Source organism: Saccostrea cucullata, unplaced genomic scaffold (assembly GCF_032062105.1).
Source record: "Saccostrea cucullata isolate Sc308-1 unplaced genomic scaffold, CSIRO_AGI_Scuc_v1 ctg61, whole genome shotgun sequence".
Taxonomy (NCBI): Eukaryota; Metazoa; Mollusca; class Bivalvia; order Ostreida; family Ostreidae; genus Saccostrea; species Saccostrea cuccullata.
The window spans coordinates 384,125-402,306 of NW_026937101.1; positions in this window are offsets into that span (position 1 = coordinate 384,125).

The window sequence follows — 18,182 nt, forward strand, 5'->3', positions numbered from 1 at the left end:
ACAAACACTGACAAATTGCAGAAACGTTTTTCGCATTTACAATGCGTCTTCACTTCCTAAATATAGATATAGCTACGTAAAGGACTATGTTTACGGCGGGTATTTCCTGCTTGATACAGCAAAGCACTTTCGTCATTTTGCATGAAAGAGTTTGGAACAACAAAAAGCACAATGGCTAAAGCAGCATTTCGAAAGATATGCTGTAGACATCGTGGGAAAATATTTTTCATGAAATAAAACTGCGTCCCATAACCACACTGTTGATGCTACATCCAAGACATTTTATTTGTATCAAATCAAATCTTGGCTCCTAACTAAGAGACCAAAATTGCAATAACTACAGTATGTAAAAAAATAAATTGTTTAAAAAATACAGTAACTTTATTTTCCAAGACAAAACTAAATAAAGCATTAGTTTTAAGTCACAGCTTATCAAAGGAAACAATTTAATCCTGCATTTCTAATATATAGTTATTACTCAATTAACTTCTTGACAATCTCTCCCCCCTTCTCCCTCTCTATTTCAATATATATATAATTTCATTGCACTACCATTACATATGGTGAAAATATGCAAAAATGATCCATTCCAGGATTGGAACCCATTCTCTCGTAAAAGTACTAGTTGGAAGCCCATCAGCATATCCATTAGACCATTTCGGACACGATGGTTTTGCAGTGTTATTTAAAGTACACATTTTGCATTTGGTTTGGAGAATAATTTTTATTCAATTTTTGCGTTTTTCAAAAATGTGCCTCTTTGAAACAAAAATCGGAAATGGCAGTTTTGAAGAAAATTCTTGCCTCTTTGTGTATATATCAAAATTATTTTGTTTCAAGGAAACACTTTTTAAGAACAATGGGGATTCTCTATTTAAAAAACGGAAAATCTTATGTATTTTGCCGTAAGACTAATTTTCACATCCTCATTTAATTGCAAATTGGAAGTCAAAACACACCTTCCAAATATTGTTTCTCGTTGTGCTTTATTATACCCCCCGCTTGAAAAGTGGGGGTATATAGTAATCGGTATTTCCGTCCGTCCGTCCGTCTGTCTGTCCGTCTGTTACGCTTTGGGGTACCCATCTCTTATCCGCAACTCCTCTCATACCACTGAATGAAATTTGATGAAACTTTCACAGAATCTTTATTACATATTTCCATTGTGCACCTCCTATTTTACTTTTTGATCCGACAGATATTTTGGGTTTCCCGGCCACAGGAAAAGATGGACTTTTTCACCAGTTATAACCATATGGGAGGCGGGGGGTATCATTTAGTGAGCTCATCGCTCACAGTACCTCTAGTATATTGTTGCATTTGAAAAAAATTGATATGAGTTTCTGCAACATGAAAATTCTTTTTTTAATCTGCTACACATTTAGGGAAAATAACAGAAGAACTGCAACACCCTCTTTATACCTTAACTTTGCAGGTAATAAAAAGATTTTTTTCTTTCTTGCATTTTCCTTCTATCTTTTTGAAATAGATTTATTGGCAGTTGAAAATATGAAAATGTGAAAATAAAATTCATTGTTTGTATATATTATCGGACTCTGTACAGATTTAAAAAAAAAGTACATAACATCCATGAAATCTTTAAAAAGTACACTTAGAATAGTAACAATGTAACTTACTTTTCAATAATCATTGGTCTTTGTACAAATACATTTTCGCCATATTTTGTAAAAATTAGAACCATCCTATACAAACCGTAAACACCTGATGCTCCCAGCTTCATAAAAATTTTATTGGACACAAAATCTTATCAAAAATAAAATACACTGTACATGATTTCCTTGAATTGTCTATCATTCTTATATTTCGACATCTGATATCATTTTCCGCTTTTTTAAAGAAAAAATAATTTGTATAGGACGACAATAATGTAATTTGATTCAATTGAAGCTTATAAATAGTTCTTCCATCTCAAATTTGAACAACAGATGTTTACTAATGTAATTTTTTTCTGTCATTGAAATAGCTATATACAATTTGCAACAACAACAACAAAAAAATCCGACATCAAAGTTGCAGCTCAAATTGCTTCAACATAACAAAATAGGAGCGGGGCAAACATGGACTTGGAAAACATCAGAGGTGGGATCAGTTGCCGTGGAGCAGTGAGCATCCCCTGCCAACCGGTCACATCCGCTATGTGCTTCTTGTCACAATTTTCCTGTTTATGAAAATTCATCTTTTAAATTAGTAGACTAGTCCTTTGTTAAGATGCATGGAAAGGAGAATTTGTTTATAATAATCACCGTTCTATCGGTGGGACGCTGGTTTGCTTTTGTCATCAATTTCGGTGCACAATTTTAACGATTCAAGCAATTCTTTTGTGAACAATGGCGTCATTTACGTCACAAAGGAGTTATTATTGCTGTGATTTTATGTAGAAATGATGGCTCGTTAACATATCAAAAAGTACACCATTGCCTGCTTGGATGTCCAATTAATAGTCGCCGCAGCTTTATTTGTTTTTATCTGAAAGTTTTACATAACACATATATAATTGGAAAAGTAATCTGAAATGAAATTATTGTAATGAAGGAGGAAATTTGAAATTAAGGAAATTACGACTTTTGAGAACACGCTCGTAAGGCCTCAATATTTATTATGATATACCGTGTATTGCATTACTTATTGAACGACCCACGTATATGTAACAAACATTCTGTGAAAGTCTAATTCAATTTCACTCAGTGATAAGAGAGGAGTTGCCGATAAGAGATGGCTACCTTAAAGCGTAACGGACTGTCGGATGAACAGACAGACGAACGCACGGACATCTCCTACCACTTTTCAAGTGGGGGGGGGTATACTAAAGAATCTGTGAAAGTTTCATGAAATTTTATTCAGTTGTACATGAGGAGTTGCGGATAAGAGATTGGTACACTTCAGTATTATAGAAAGAATGGCAGTGTACATGATTTGCTTTTGGTAACCCAGAATATGTGTCGGATCAAAAAGTAAAATAGGAGGTGCACAATGGCACTATGTAACAAAGTTTCTTTGAAAGTTTCATTAAATTTCATTCAATGGTATAATAATAGGAGTTTCGGATAAGAGATGGGAACCCACGGATAGACATCCCGATTATTATATACCCTCCTGCTTTTCAAGTTAAAAAATAATTAATTTGAATAAAAAAATTCATTTAGAAGCAAAGGTTCACAAAAAAGAGAAAATAAAAAGAAAAACAAAGCCAATAGAATATAAAAAAGCCCACATCTAGATTGCAATAGCATTCCAAGAGAAACAATCAACCTAAAAGCAACATAACCAACAACAAAGACAACCAACCCAACGACGCTGAAAACAATAGTTGTTAGTTAAAATCATGTTGTAATATCGAAATATTCTGTTCTCATTTAGATAAATTCTATTATCCACAGTTTACAATTGCATAAAATTTCAAAGGAAATTGAGATGAATAAATTCATTAGATGTAAATATCTTTTGGTGTTATCACTTGAATTTTAAACGTCTTATCAATTCCTTTATTCAACTTATGTAGAATGTTTATTATTAAATTGACAATGTTTTTCGTAAAAGGACAAAATCATGAATCAATTGGATATTATATCCTTAAGTTTTCACTCCAACCTGTCTTTCATAGATATCAGTGTGTAATACACTGTGTAGGCATTTCATGCTACCTTTTGCATGAATTTACGAAAAGGGATTTTTATTAATAAATATGCCATCGATGAGATATTTTTCTCAAAAAATGTTCAGAATAGTCGACTAACGTTCGAATAATGCATTCGAATGTTCGACTATGGAAAATAATATTTTTGACATCCCTACAAAAAAAGAGAAAATGAAAATAAATATAATGCTAATAGAATATAAAAAAGCCCAAATATAGATTGCAACAGCATTCCAAGAGAAACAATCAACCTAAAAGCACGCTCAAAACAATAGTTCTTAGTAAAAATCACTTTGCAATATCGAAATATTCGGTTATCATTCGGTAAATTCTATTATCCACAGTTTACAATTGCACAAAATTTCAAAGGAAATTGAGATGAATAAATTCATTAGATGTAAATATCTTTTGGTATAATCACTTAAATTTTTAAACGTCTTATGATTTCCTTTATTCAACTTATGTAGAATGTTTATTATTAAATTGACATTGTTTTTTCGTAAAAAGGACAAAATCATGAATCAACTGGATATTATATCCTTAAGTTTTCACTCCAACCTGTCTTTCACAGACTTTTTCTCGACACTCACGGCCATTGCACATTGAGGGATCTTTATTTTATCAACGCCTGACGTGACACTGGAGCCTCTGTTCTTGAGGGTTTATCCAGAAGTCTTACAACTACCACTTCAAAATGCCGAGCACTTGTCAAACAAACACCTGCTACCTATTTTTCTAACCCGCTTGAAAAGTGGGATGGGTAAATAGTGATCAGGATGTCTGTACGTCCGTCTGTCTGTCCTTCCGTCCGTCTTTTACGCTCTGGGGTACCCATCTCTTATCCGCAACTCCTCTTATACCACTGAATGATATTTAAAGAGATTTTCACAAATTCTTTGTTACTTAATATCTTAATGCACCTTCTATTTTACTTTTTGATCTGACATTTATTTCGGGTTTCCAAGAGTAAAACATGGACTTTGCCATTACAATCGCATGAGGCGGGAATATCATAAACTGAGCTCAGTGCTCACAGTGCCTCTAGTTTAAAATCAACTTCAGTTGGCCTGCAGTTTGACCCAACGACCTTCGTTCATATAAACGACTGAGCTACCCTGAATGAGTGTATTCAATGATATTATGCTCATAATATGTTCATTGCATGGAACATAGAACTTGCAAAATATTGACTTTAAGTCCTTGTTTTCCTCATGAATGAGAAAGTATCCATGAGCCCGACCCTGTACCATATTATGTGATATTCTATGTTTCCCATATACCGATGGTATAGTCGAGTACGAGAGAAACTCTTAGCAAAAAGCGTTTCAAATATTTTGAAACCAGCGTGTTTAAGATAAAGGATCTTTGATGCCATAAAGTGCAGCTTCACTGCATACACATTGAAACAAAACTTTTTTGATATAACAGGATGAAATTTGCAATGAATTAACTGAAACGTGACTTACTGTCTACTGAAAATGGACTTAATGACAGAACATAGTGAGAGATTGAGAGAGATTAGCCCATCATATTTACATTTCTCATTGTTTTCTCCGTAATATCTCTTGGGAAAGTTTGGTAAGGTGATTTCTTGATTATTTAATTTGAATTTAAATTTCGCCAAGTGATAGATCATATGTATAAAATGCATGTTAATCTTGTGCAGCTGTTTTTGTGTCTGACGTCATTAGGCAAGTACTACTGAAATTGACACGTGAAGCTTCAAAAAATTTAAATCTAGTTGACATTTTAAAATCTTTTTTTTTTTTTAACAATTTTACTGAGGATATAAATTATAAATATAAGGAATCACTGTCTAGTTTGTTTTATATCCCTTGGACATCAACAAAACTTGGAAACATGGTATAATTTATGCATAGCGGGCATACCCGACAAACTAGATGTGATTTCTTAAAATAACATGAAACATGATAATTTTTAATGTAAGACCAGAAAAAGAGTATTTAAACACTGAATTGTCAACTGATCTTCATCTTATTCCCCGATCATGACAAGAAGCACACGGCGTTACAGGTCGTCAGGGGATGCTCACTCCTCCATGGCACATGATTCCATCACTGACGATTTAAAGGTTTGTGTGTGCTTATCGCCGCAAACCACGGCCAAAATGTACGATCCTCTCTCATTCTGGCCGTGGTTGAACGAGGAGAAAATTCTTAGTAGTTCATTAAAAAATTGACCAATGAGAGAGTAAAGCATGGTCGGATGATGAACTTGATCGCAACCTTTCAATGTCCAGTCACAGTATTCGTAATATTCTTGTATACTGTTGACGTCAGTTGTTAATTTCAAATGCGATGGAAACAAAACTTGCCACTGACTGAATATGACGTCACCATAGAGAGGTGTAAATATTCAAGATTACGACACTTTTTGTGATCAAGCAGCCACGGGTAGGAGAGAGCTATGTGCGCACTCCAGAACGTGGCTTAGGACGATGGTGTTTGCTCTGCTCCTGATTTGTATTGTTTAATGGATTTTTGAGCTTGAATACTGTTCATAATATCCATATCCCTTTTTTCATGTTTTAAAAAAATATATGTATTAGTATAGTTCACATATTGAGAAGCGTGGTATTCAACATTTTTTTAAAACTGCCATTTCATTTATTATCCACCATGAGGCAATACTTCCACTTCACTTAGTGTTATATATAGATTACTGTCCCATTTTTGTTTCATGTTTCCTGTATGGATCAAATATCAAATGTATTACAACATTTGAAATTTATTATTCTGTTTACTTTTTCTTCATCATCATTTGATTTCCCAAATATTTGATATTTCTATCACATTCATAAGTTCTATTGCTATTAATAAATAAGCGTTGACTGGTGAATGTGACTACACCAACAGTATATCAGGTTCCTTTGTAGTATATAAGGCCTTAAACTCAATAATCAATTTATCTGCAGTCTCAAAATCAGATGAATAATATGGATAAACGCTTGGTCTTGGTTGTAATGACCATACTCTTCCATGTGGCCCTGACGACCAGTAAGTTTACTTTATACGTTATATTCTCAATCTCTTGCCTTTGATCATAATTAAATATTTTTTTTCATAATAAAATTTGAGTTGCTATAACAATTCTATTAAAAGTCTGAAAAAGACTTTAAACGCAAATTAATATATTATTCCGTATAATTACCAATGGTTTTTCTGGCCATCAAATATATGCTATTTGTTTTTTTTCCAGAGATGCTAATAAAACTCTTCCGAGTTGACCTGTATTTTTTTTAACGTTTATTCATATATCCTATAAACGAATAAAATAGATTGAAATACATTGAAACATCAGCAGTATCAGTGAAAAACGGTCTTTAAAAAATATTTACAGGGTAATGAAATAAAGTAATTTTTTTCGCCTGTTACAGATCTTGGATATGATGAATTCGGAAAAGTAGTATACGATAATACAAGAGGAGGTCACGGGGGAGAATATGAAGGATTGAAAAGAGGATTAGGAGGATTCTGGGTATTAGGAGGAGGAGGATTAGGAGGAAGAAGTTTAGGAGAAGGACGAGGAGGAGCAGGAGGAGGAAGATTTGAAGGATACAGGGGAGGATTAGGAGTAGGAAGATAATATGGAGGATCAGGAAGATTTGGGAGATTCGGAGGACGACGGTACAAGGAGCACTAAAGACGAAACTTACATTCATTTATGTTAAATCAAATTGTACTTGATTCTTTGTTGTCAAACGCCGACATATCTATATTTCACCCACAATTAAGCGGGAAATTGTATTTGAAATATTTGTAATAAAATCTTGGATCTAACATCAGCTTTGTTTTGATATGAAATAAAATCATTATATCATGTACATAAATGGTTATATAATCTAATTCCAATACAGTTATCCACTACATGTATATAATATAATTATATGTACTCGTACCAAAGCGGGTTTTGACTTCTGGAAAGTACTTGAATTGCTACCTTTTGCGAAAGCTTTCAATGGATAGCTTTTCCTCTCGCCACTTTTCAATTAATTCAATTTCTGTACCTTGTCAAATAAATTTACTTATTTTTATAGAGGAAAATAAAACAAACATGATTTTTAACCCGTTTATTTGATAATGGCGATTGTTTGTCGTGGTGTACGTAAAAGCAGCAAGGGGTCACCAAGCGTAAAAGGCGATCCCAAATAACAACAAGCAGCAGCAGCAAACAACATGAAAGCAGAATATTAAATGTACTCATAATAAACATAATAATGATCGTTCCGGTATACCGCAAACGGTAAATAACCTTAAAATGATATTTCATGTATCTTAAATAAACTTAACAGTTAATATATATGTAGCTATCATTCGGGTTAGGCTGACCGCGAAAGTTACTAAAATTATTTTAGCAAGAAGTTAAAACAGTGCCTGAAATTTGTTGAAAACAGTACACATTGTGCACAACAACTGAATTTTTTTAAGCAAACAAAGCAGACCAATTCATGAATTTGTTGAAAGCAGCCAAATTTTCACAGTAAATGAGTTTGTTTTAAGCAGCAGCAGAAGCACAATGAATTATAGCATCAGTTGAATGGCTCGGCGCAAATTGAAACTTGAGATGCCATGAGAAAAGCCAATTAAATGGAGCGTCAGGCTGGACTCTTTGAGCGAGGTTAAACACATAATCAAAATTACAGTACACACAGTTAGGCCAATGGAATACCACAACGAGAAAATTCAAGTGAAGCGAATACTCCAGAATAAACCTGAAATGATAGAGAAAAACACAACAGCAGAGAAAAATCTTCTTAAAATTATTAAAGTCAGGATGTTAATTCTATCATTGCTCTACCTTATGGTGTGGGATGGGATTTTAGAAACCAATGTGATTAAAAGTATATTTTTTCAAAATTCTGTCTGCTACAAAATTCGTGTACCCCTCGTTTTAGAATCCAGGGCAACCCTTACAAAAATACTCTCGTAAACTATAGTTAACTACAGTACCAAACTAAAAACTTTGGAACTTTGATTTACTATAGTAAAAACTTTAGAACTTTGATTTACTATAGTAAAAACTTTGAACTTGGTTTACTATAGTTAAAACTTTGGAACTTTGATTTACTATAGTGAAAAATTTGGAACTTTGATTTACTATAGTGAAAACTTTGGAACTTTAATGAACTATAGTGAAAACTTTGGAACTATAGTAAAAATTTTGGACCTTTGATTTACTATAGTAAAAACTTGGGAACTTTCATTAAGTACTATAAAACCCTTGAAATTATGTTTTAATTTTATATGATTTTTCAAGATAAAGATACAGTCAAGCTTTAGAAAAGTTTTTAAAACACGACCCGTCCCAAAGAGGATAATGTAGAAGAAATGAATTTTACTGAAAGGTTGTCTCTTGCGCCGATAAATGAGCAAAGTTAATTTAAATCTATTCAATTTTAATGTTATACAGATGTAACATGTCTTATTTATGGAGACAAAAATACTATAAAATAGAATTTGCGTAATTTATAATCAAAATATTTGCTTCATCAACTTCAGTCAACATATTTTTTAATGTAAATATTGCATTTGTGTTAATAACTTCATATATTTTATTCAAAATGTACAACAAAATCAAGCCCCAACGAACCCCAGATCGACCCCCTTAAAACATTTAAATACTAGTAATCAAAATAACTTACTGGTAATAAACATACATAAGTTGTTAAAGCAATAAAAAAAATTAAAAGCCTTAACTTAAGTGAAAACTTTTGAACTTTGATTAACTATAGTGAAAACTTTGAAACTTTGATTTACTACAGTGAAAACTTTGAAACTTTGATTTACTATATTGATGACTTTGAAACTTTGATTTACAATAGTGAAAACGTTGGAACTTTAATTTACTACAGTGAAAACTTTGGAACTTTGATTTACTTTAGTGAAAACTTTGGAACTTTGATTTACTTTAGTGAAAACTTTGGAACTTTGATTTACTTTAGTGAAAACTTTGGAACTTTGATTTACTATAGCAAAAACTATGGTACATGTAAACTATAGTATTTTTTGTAAGGGAAAGAGGAGGAATTGAGGTCTTCCGATTCCGATCTAATTTATATTCTAACTAACCCAACTCAAATAGCAGCATCAGAATTTATTAATAAAGCAAATACCTATTGTCCACTTCTTAGCACAGAGTCAAGAAAGGATTTTGAGCTAAGTGTATGATAACGTTATATTTCCATTTTTATTTTTTTTTTTCTTTAACATAGTTTTTTGAAAGTTAGTTAATTTGATCTCTTGATAATTCTACTGGAATGTAAATGTCGACAAGCGACCCTTTCAGAATCTAAGGAGGCCCAATATGCATGTAAATCTCGAGTGGCTGTCTTTGTGTCTGACGTATGTGGGTGGTGACTATTGAAATTGATATGCAAATGCAAATGACATATTTCAAAATTGCTGAGCGTTTTAAGAAACGAAACTTACATTTAATTATTATGCTCGATCATATTGTACTTTACGGTGTGTTAAGTAACGCTGCCATAGCAATATTTTAGCAGCAAATTGTATTATTATTTGTAAACAAAGTATCTAACATTAGCTTTGTTTTAATATAAAATAAAAATCATTATATCATCATGTACATAAATGGATAAATGATCTAACTGCAATACAGTTATCTACTATATGAACCAAAACGGGTTTTGACTTCTGGAAAGTATTTGAATTGCTACTTTTTCAACGGATCGCAGAATTTATAAAATAGTTTTCCTCTTGCCACTTGGCAATTAATTTAATTCCTGTACCTAGTCATATAGATTTACTTAATTTTGAAACTTTATTAATAGAGTAAGTACCTATTGTCCACTTCTTACCAAAGGTTTTTTTAGCTTAGTGTATGATAGCGTTATTGTTTCCATTTCTATTTGTTTTCTCTGTCATAGTTCTTTGAAAGTTGTTTGGTTTGATTTCTTGATAATTCTACCGGAATGTAAAATTCGCCAAGCGACCCTGTCAGAAGATAAGAAGGCCTTATATCTAAATCTCGTGCGTCTGTGTTTGTGTCTGACGCTAAGAAGACCTAAGATGCATGTAAATCTCGTGCGTCTGTGTTTGTGTTAGACCTTAGTGGGCGGGGACAATTAAAATTGACATGGGAGGCCTCTGTAATTTCAATCTATTAGACATTATTTTTGATGTTCCAAATTTTTAAAATCCAAATTTTCAATTCCATTTCACAATCGAATGAAAATTTGAGGAATCACCGTCTAGTTAGTAGAGTATGCCAGGGTATCAACGATAATTGGAAACGTGGGATAATTTACCCCCCCTCCCCTCCTGTAATATTTTGCATGGGCCATGGGTGTACTAATTAGTCAGAAAAGTGCCGTAGCTGACATTTTCCATTTATATAGTATAAGTCATAAGATGTGAGAGACATATACTTGTATAATTTTTTACAGATCTATACACCAAAAAATTGTGATGCCGGTTGGAAAGAAACCTTGAGCTAATGTGTTTTTTTCATGGTCTTACATGGCTGTGGCTTTTAATTTTGAGCCTGTAAAAATAATGTTAATATTTTATCTAAAATTATTTTTTGAAAAAAAAAACCCGCATGAAATGGTTCAATGATTATTACGATTGTGATTAAAGGCTGTAAAGGTAATTTCTATATAGTTTTAACATTTTTAAGTGTATATTTTTTGTAAACAAGGAACCGGCTGGTTTTGGGGACGCGACCTCCATATTTGTAAGATTAATACATGTGCATGTAACTGAAATTGTTCTCACATTGGTTTCCGTAGTTATCTTTAAACTGATTTATTGATAATTTTCTACATAATATAATTAACACTGCTTCGATTGTTAAATCTATAAAAATAATTTGAGTGAATTATCATGCATCTCTTAGACATTTTTATAATCAAGGGGCCCGTTTCACAAAAGAACTTAGACCAAAATGCAATTTTTTTTCTTCTTGAAAAGAATTTAGAATGCTATTTTTAGAGTAACAATTTCAAAAACAATTAATTTTCAAAAATTTTATAATCAATTTAAGTTTTTGGTTTTAGTGGTAAGGTCTTCTGTAACCCAGGGGTTTGGGCAACAATTATACAGTGTAAAAAAGACCGAGCTGGAAAAACTTCTTTTTCTTAACAAATAGAACTGACAATAATAACACAATGATAGATAATGAGGCTGACCTAAAACTAAAAAAGGGAAAAAATGTCAAAATGATTTTGCAGACTTTTTTCACTGACGTTGTAAATTTCTATTACAAACACTGACAAAATGCAGAAACATTTTTCGCATTTACAATAGGTCTCCACTTCCCGCCATTTTTTCACCTGTTTCTCCAGGTAAACTCAGGAGTATACTCGCGGTTGAACACCTGTGTCGAAGATGTCTTGTTTTATTTGCAACTCTAGTAACTCGTGTCGCTTAATCGAATATACCCGGGTTGATCACCCGTGTCGAAGATGTTTTGTTTTATTTACAACTCTCGTTACTCTTGTAACTCGTGTCGCGTAATCGAATATACCCCTTAGGGTATATTCGGGTATATTCGATTAAGCGACACGGGTTACACGAGTCACTAGAGTTGTAAATAAAACAACCTATCTTCGACACGGGTGATCAACCTGTGTTACACGAGTATACTCCTCAGTTTACCTGGAGTAACAGGTGAAAGAAATGGCGGGAAGTGAAGTCTCATTGTTAATGCGAAAACTGTTTCTGCATAAATTTGTCGGTGTTTGTATTAGAAATTTACAACGTCAATGAAAAAAGTCTTTTTTTTTAGTTTTTAGGTCAACCTCTTAAAATTACGGCTGTGTTATCATTGGCAGTTTTTAATTTTTAAAAAAAAAAAGAAACTTTATCTTTTTTTTTTTTAAATCTGCCTATAATTATTGCCCGAACCTCTGGGGCCCGTTTTACAAAAGAACTTACGACTAAAACCAAAAACTTATGTTGATTATAAATTTTTGAAAATTAACCTTTTTGGAAATTGTTACCATAGAAACATTCTAAATTCTTTTCAAGAAGAATAAAATCACAGAATCAATTTTGGTCTTAGGTGTAAGTTCTTTTTGTAAAACGGGCCCCTTGATTACAAAAATGTCTAATAGATGCATATTGATTCACTAAAATTATTTTGATAGATTTAACAATCGCAGCATAGATATCTCCTGTTAATTACCTTATGAAGTTAAATTATTATTATTAATAATTCAGTTTTAACATAATTGCAGGATCAAATGTGAGAACTATTTCACTTACATGCATGTATTACAATGTAATCTTATAAATATGGAGGTCGGGTCCCCAGAACCAACCGGCTCTTTCTTTTCAATAAATGTAATAAGTATATAGAAATTACATTTTCAGCCTTTAATTACAATCGTAATAATTATTGAACAATTTCATGTGTATTTTTTCAAAAAATAATTTAGTTGAAATATTGAACATTATTTTTACAGACTCAAAATTAAATCCACAGCCATGTAAGACCATGAAAAACACATACGCTCAAGTTTTCTTTTTCTTTTTTTTGTAAAAGTATATGTCTCTCACATCCTATGACTAACACTATATTAATGAAAAATGTCAGCTATGGTACTTTTCTGACCAATTATTATAACCCGTGCAAAATTTTACCGGGGGGAGGGGATACAGGCACATAGCAGCTGGTGGAAGCGCTCCCCACACTTTTTTTTCCAAACATCTCTTTCAAAGAAAAAATCTTCATTGAAAGACCACCGATTGCTTCCTCCCCCTTTTTATTACAGTAAAGCCAAGCAAGGCTGAAGTCGTATCGTATGAATAAAATTTGGTACTGGAGGAAGTGGAACCTACATCCTCTTCCTCCAACTAAATAGAAGTGTCTTATTTTTTCTCTGGCTTGCCCCCCCCCCCTTCAAAAACGATGGTACGTCACTATTATATTTAAAACTATTTCCATGTATGTATGTGGAGACATTCTTATTCTATTTTTTATTTTAATAAGCGGAGGTATTGACTTGTTAAATAATATTGCAAGGATAAATAATCTATAAAATACATGTTGTATCCACAGGCACCTGACGTTACATGTGTACTTATTTTCGTTTAATAGAAAAAGAATATACCCATACCTAATATGTATTTTTTTATTAAAAGAAAAATAAGTAACGACAGGTTCCTGTGGTTGTATCTGTAAAAAATAAATTTTGTTGAACAATTAATTTCAGCTTTGATGTCTTGTATTAAATTATCTGCTATTCTTTATTTGATAATTGGATATTGTTTGTTAATCAATTGTTTGTCCTCTTCAAACCGGATATACAGGGAATATACTGTGTTCCCCGCCATATTTATACAAACACTAAACAACACGAGATGTTTTAGATCACTAGAGTTCAATCAATGAGCATGCGCATATTTAACACTAGTTTCTTCATAAATTTGTCAGTGTTTGTATTAGAAATTTACAACGTCAATGAAAAAAGAAGTTTATCCAGATTTTTTTTTAAAATAATTGTTGCCCGAACCCCTGGGACCTGTTTTACAATAGAACTTACGACTAATACCAAAAACTTATGTTGATTACAATTTTTTGAAAATTAACTGTTTTGGAAATTGTTACCATAGCAACATTCTAAATTCTTTTCAAGAAGAATAAAATCTCAGAATTAATTTTGGTCTTTGTAAGTTCTTTTGTAAAACGGGCCCCTTGATTACAAAAATGTCTAATAGATGCATATTGATTCACTAATGAAAATTATTTTTATAGATTTAACAATCGCAGCATAGATATGTCGTGTAAATTACCTTATGAAGTTAAATTATTATTGTTAATTCAGTTTTAAGATAATTACAGGATCAAATGTGAGAGCAATTACGATTACATGCATATATTACAATGTAATCTTATAAATATGGAGGTCGGGTCCTCAGAACCAACCGATTCTTTGTTTACAAGAAATGTTATAAGTATATAGAAATTACCTTTTCAGCCTTTAATTACAATCGTAATGATTATTGAACAATTTCATGCATATTTTTAAAAAAAAAAATTTTTTTAGCTGAAATATTGAACATTATTTTTACAGAATCAAAATTAAAATCCACAGCCATGTAAGACCATGAAATAAACACATAAGCTCAAGTTTTCTTTCCAACTGGCGTCACATTTTTTGGTAAAAGTATATGTCTCTCACATCCTATGACTAACACTATATTAATGAAAAATGTCAGCTATGGTACTTTTCTGACCAATTATTATACCCCATGCAAAATGTTACGGGGGAGAGAACACAGGCACGTAGCAGCTGATGGAAGCGCTCCCCACACTTTTTTTTCCAAATATCTCTTTACTTTTAAAAAATCTTCATTGAAAGACCACCGATAGCTTCCTCCCCCTTTTTGTTACAGTAAAGCCAAGCAAGGGTGAAGTCATCTTGAATGAATAAAATTTGGTGCTGAAGGAAGTGGGACCTTCATCCCCCTCCTCTAACTAAATAGGAGTTTCGTTTTTTTTCTCTGGCTTGCCCCCCCCCCCCTTCAAAAACGATGGTACGTCACAATAATATTTAATGCTATTGACATGTATGTATGTGAAGACATTCTTATTCTACTTTTTTAAATCTTAATAAGAGGAGGTATTGACTTGTTAAAAATATTGCAAGGATAAGTAATCTATAAAATGCATGTTGTAAAAAATAAATTTTGCTGAACAATAAATTTCAGCTTTGAGGTCTTGTATTTAATTATCTGCTATTCTTTATTTAATGATTGGATATTGTTTGTTAATCAATTGTTTGTCCTGTTCAAACCAGATATACAGGGAATATACTGTTTTCCCCGCCATATTTATTCAAACACTAAACAACGTCCCCAGAGGAAACCGGTCGACACAATGGAGGTTTATTTTTTTTGTGTAGTACGTCATCAAAAAGTGGTGTAATGAGCCTCCTTAATCCAGCATTTCTAATACTGTGGTTTCATCAATATTCGTTGAGCACCAATTTTCGAGGATTTCGTTGTTGAGCAGATCCACGAATTCAAATGTTCATCGAATTAAGAAATATGATATATATTTGTATAGGCAATGCTTTTGTCCACGAAATGACGTGTCCTCGAAAACGTCTGTTTTAAAATCCACGAAAATTGATGCCAACGAAAATTAATGAAACCACAGTATACTGTAAACCAACATTTATTCGCGTGCGAGAAATTTTCGCGAGGTTCGCGAGAGTCTCGTCATCGCGAATATTTCTCGCCGTGAACGGGTCCTTAAAGTCTCTTTTGCTATTAAAACAGTTTCAAAAAGGCTTGATCGCGAAAAATAATCGCCGCGAACTAGTTTACTCCCGGTTAATCGCGAAATAAAGTCGTCGCGAATAAAAGTTGGTTTACAGTATAGTTATTACTCAATTAACTTCTTGACAATCTCCCCCCTCCCCTTCTCCCTCTCTCTTTCAAAATATATATAATTTCATTGCACTACTATTACATATGGTGAAAATATGCAAAAATTATCCATTCCAGGATTCGAACCCATTCTCTGGTAAAAGTACTAGTTGGAAGTCCATCAGCATATCCATTAGACCATTTCGGACACGATGGTTTTGCAGTGTTATTTAAAGTACACATTTTGCATTTGGTTTGGGGAATAATTTTTATTCAATTTTTGCGTTTTTCAAAAATGTGCCTCTTTGAAACAAAAATCGGAAATGGCAGTTTTGAAGAAAATTCCTGCCTCTTTGTGTATATATCAAAATTATTTTGTTTCAAGAAGGCACTTTTTAAGAACAATGTGGATTCTCTATTTAAAAAAACGGAAAATCATATATTTTGCCGTAAGACTAATTTTCACATCATTTAATTGCAAATTGGAAGTCAATACACACCTTCCAAATATTGTTTCTCGTTGTGCTTTATATATTGTTGCATTTGAAAAAAATTAATATGAGTTTCTGCAACATGAAAATTCTTTTTTTAATCTGCTACACATTTAGGGAAAATAACAAAAGAACAGCAACACCTTCTTTATACCTTAACTTTGCAGATAATAAAAAGATTTTTTTCTTTCTTGCATTTTCCTTCTATCTTTTTGAAATAGATTTATTGGCAGTTGAAAATATGAAAATGTGAAAATAAAATTCATTGTTTGTACATGTATATATTATCGGACTCTCTACAGATTTAAAAAAGTACGTAACACCCATGGAATCTTTAAAAAGTACACTTTAAACAATAACAATGTAACTAAATTTTCAATAATCATTGGTCTTTGTAAAAATATATTTTCGCCATATTTTGTAAAAATTAGAACTATCCTATACAAACCGCAGGCACCTGACGCTCCCAGCTTCATAAAATTTTTATTAGACGCAAAAACTTATCAAAAATAAAATGCATGATTTCCTAGTCTATTATTCTTATATTTCGATATCTGATATAATTTTCCGCTTTTTTAAAGAAAAAATAATTTGTACCGGACGACAATAATGTAATTTGATTCAATCGAAGCTTATAGATAGTTCTTCCATCTCAAATTTGAACAACAGATGTTTATTAATGTAATTTTTTTCTGTCATTGAAATAACTATTTACAATTTGCAACAATAAAAAAAATCCGACATCAAAGTTGCAGCTCATATTGCTTTAACATAAGAAAATAGGAGCGGAGCAAACATGGACTTCGAAAACATCAGAGGTGGGATCAGTTGCCGTGGAGTGAGCATCCCCTGCCATCACAGCCGCTATGTGCTTTTTGTCACAATTTTCCTGTTTATGAAAATTCATCTTTTAATTGAATAGTCCTTGTCCCTTTAGATGCATGGAAAGGAGAATTTGTATAATTATAATAATCACCGTTCTATCGGTGAGACGCTGGTTTGCTTTTGTCATTAATTTCGGTACACAGTTTTAACGATTCAAGCAAATCTTTTGTGAACAATGGCGTCATTTACGTCACACAGGAGTTATTATTGCTGTGATTTTATGTAGAAGTGTGAAATGGATGGCTCGTTAACATAGCAGAAAGTACACCATTGCCTGCTTGTATGTCCAATTAATAGTCGACGCAGCTTTATTTGTTTTTATCTGAAAGTTTTACATAACAGATATATAATTGGAAAAGTAATCTGAAATGAAATTATTGTAATGAAGGAGGAAATGTGAAATTAAGGAAATTATGGCTTTTGAAAACACGCTCGTAAGGCCTCAATATTTATTATGATATACCGTGTATTGCATTACTTATTGAACGACCCGCATTACTTATTGAACGACCCACGTATATGTAACAAACATTCTGTGAAAGTCTAATTCAATTTCACTCATTGGTAAAAGAGGAGTTGTCGATAAGAGATGGTAAATGACATACATGTATATGTTTAATTTGCCAATCTTAAATTTCTTGAATTTCAAAGTGTTCAGCAATAGCTAAAACCTTTATAGTTACTCTTCGTTACCATTACAACGTTGACAAAAGGTAAAAAAAATGTTTTTCTTTCGTTCTTGATTAACATTTAACTTGCATCAGGTATCAAATGAAACGATTCTCAGAAAAA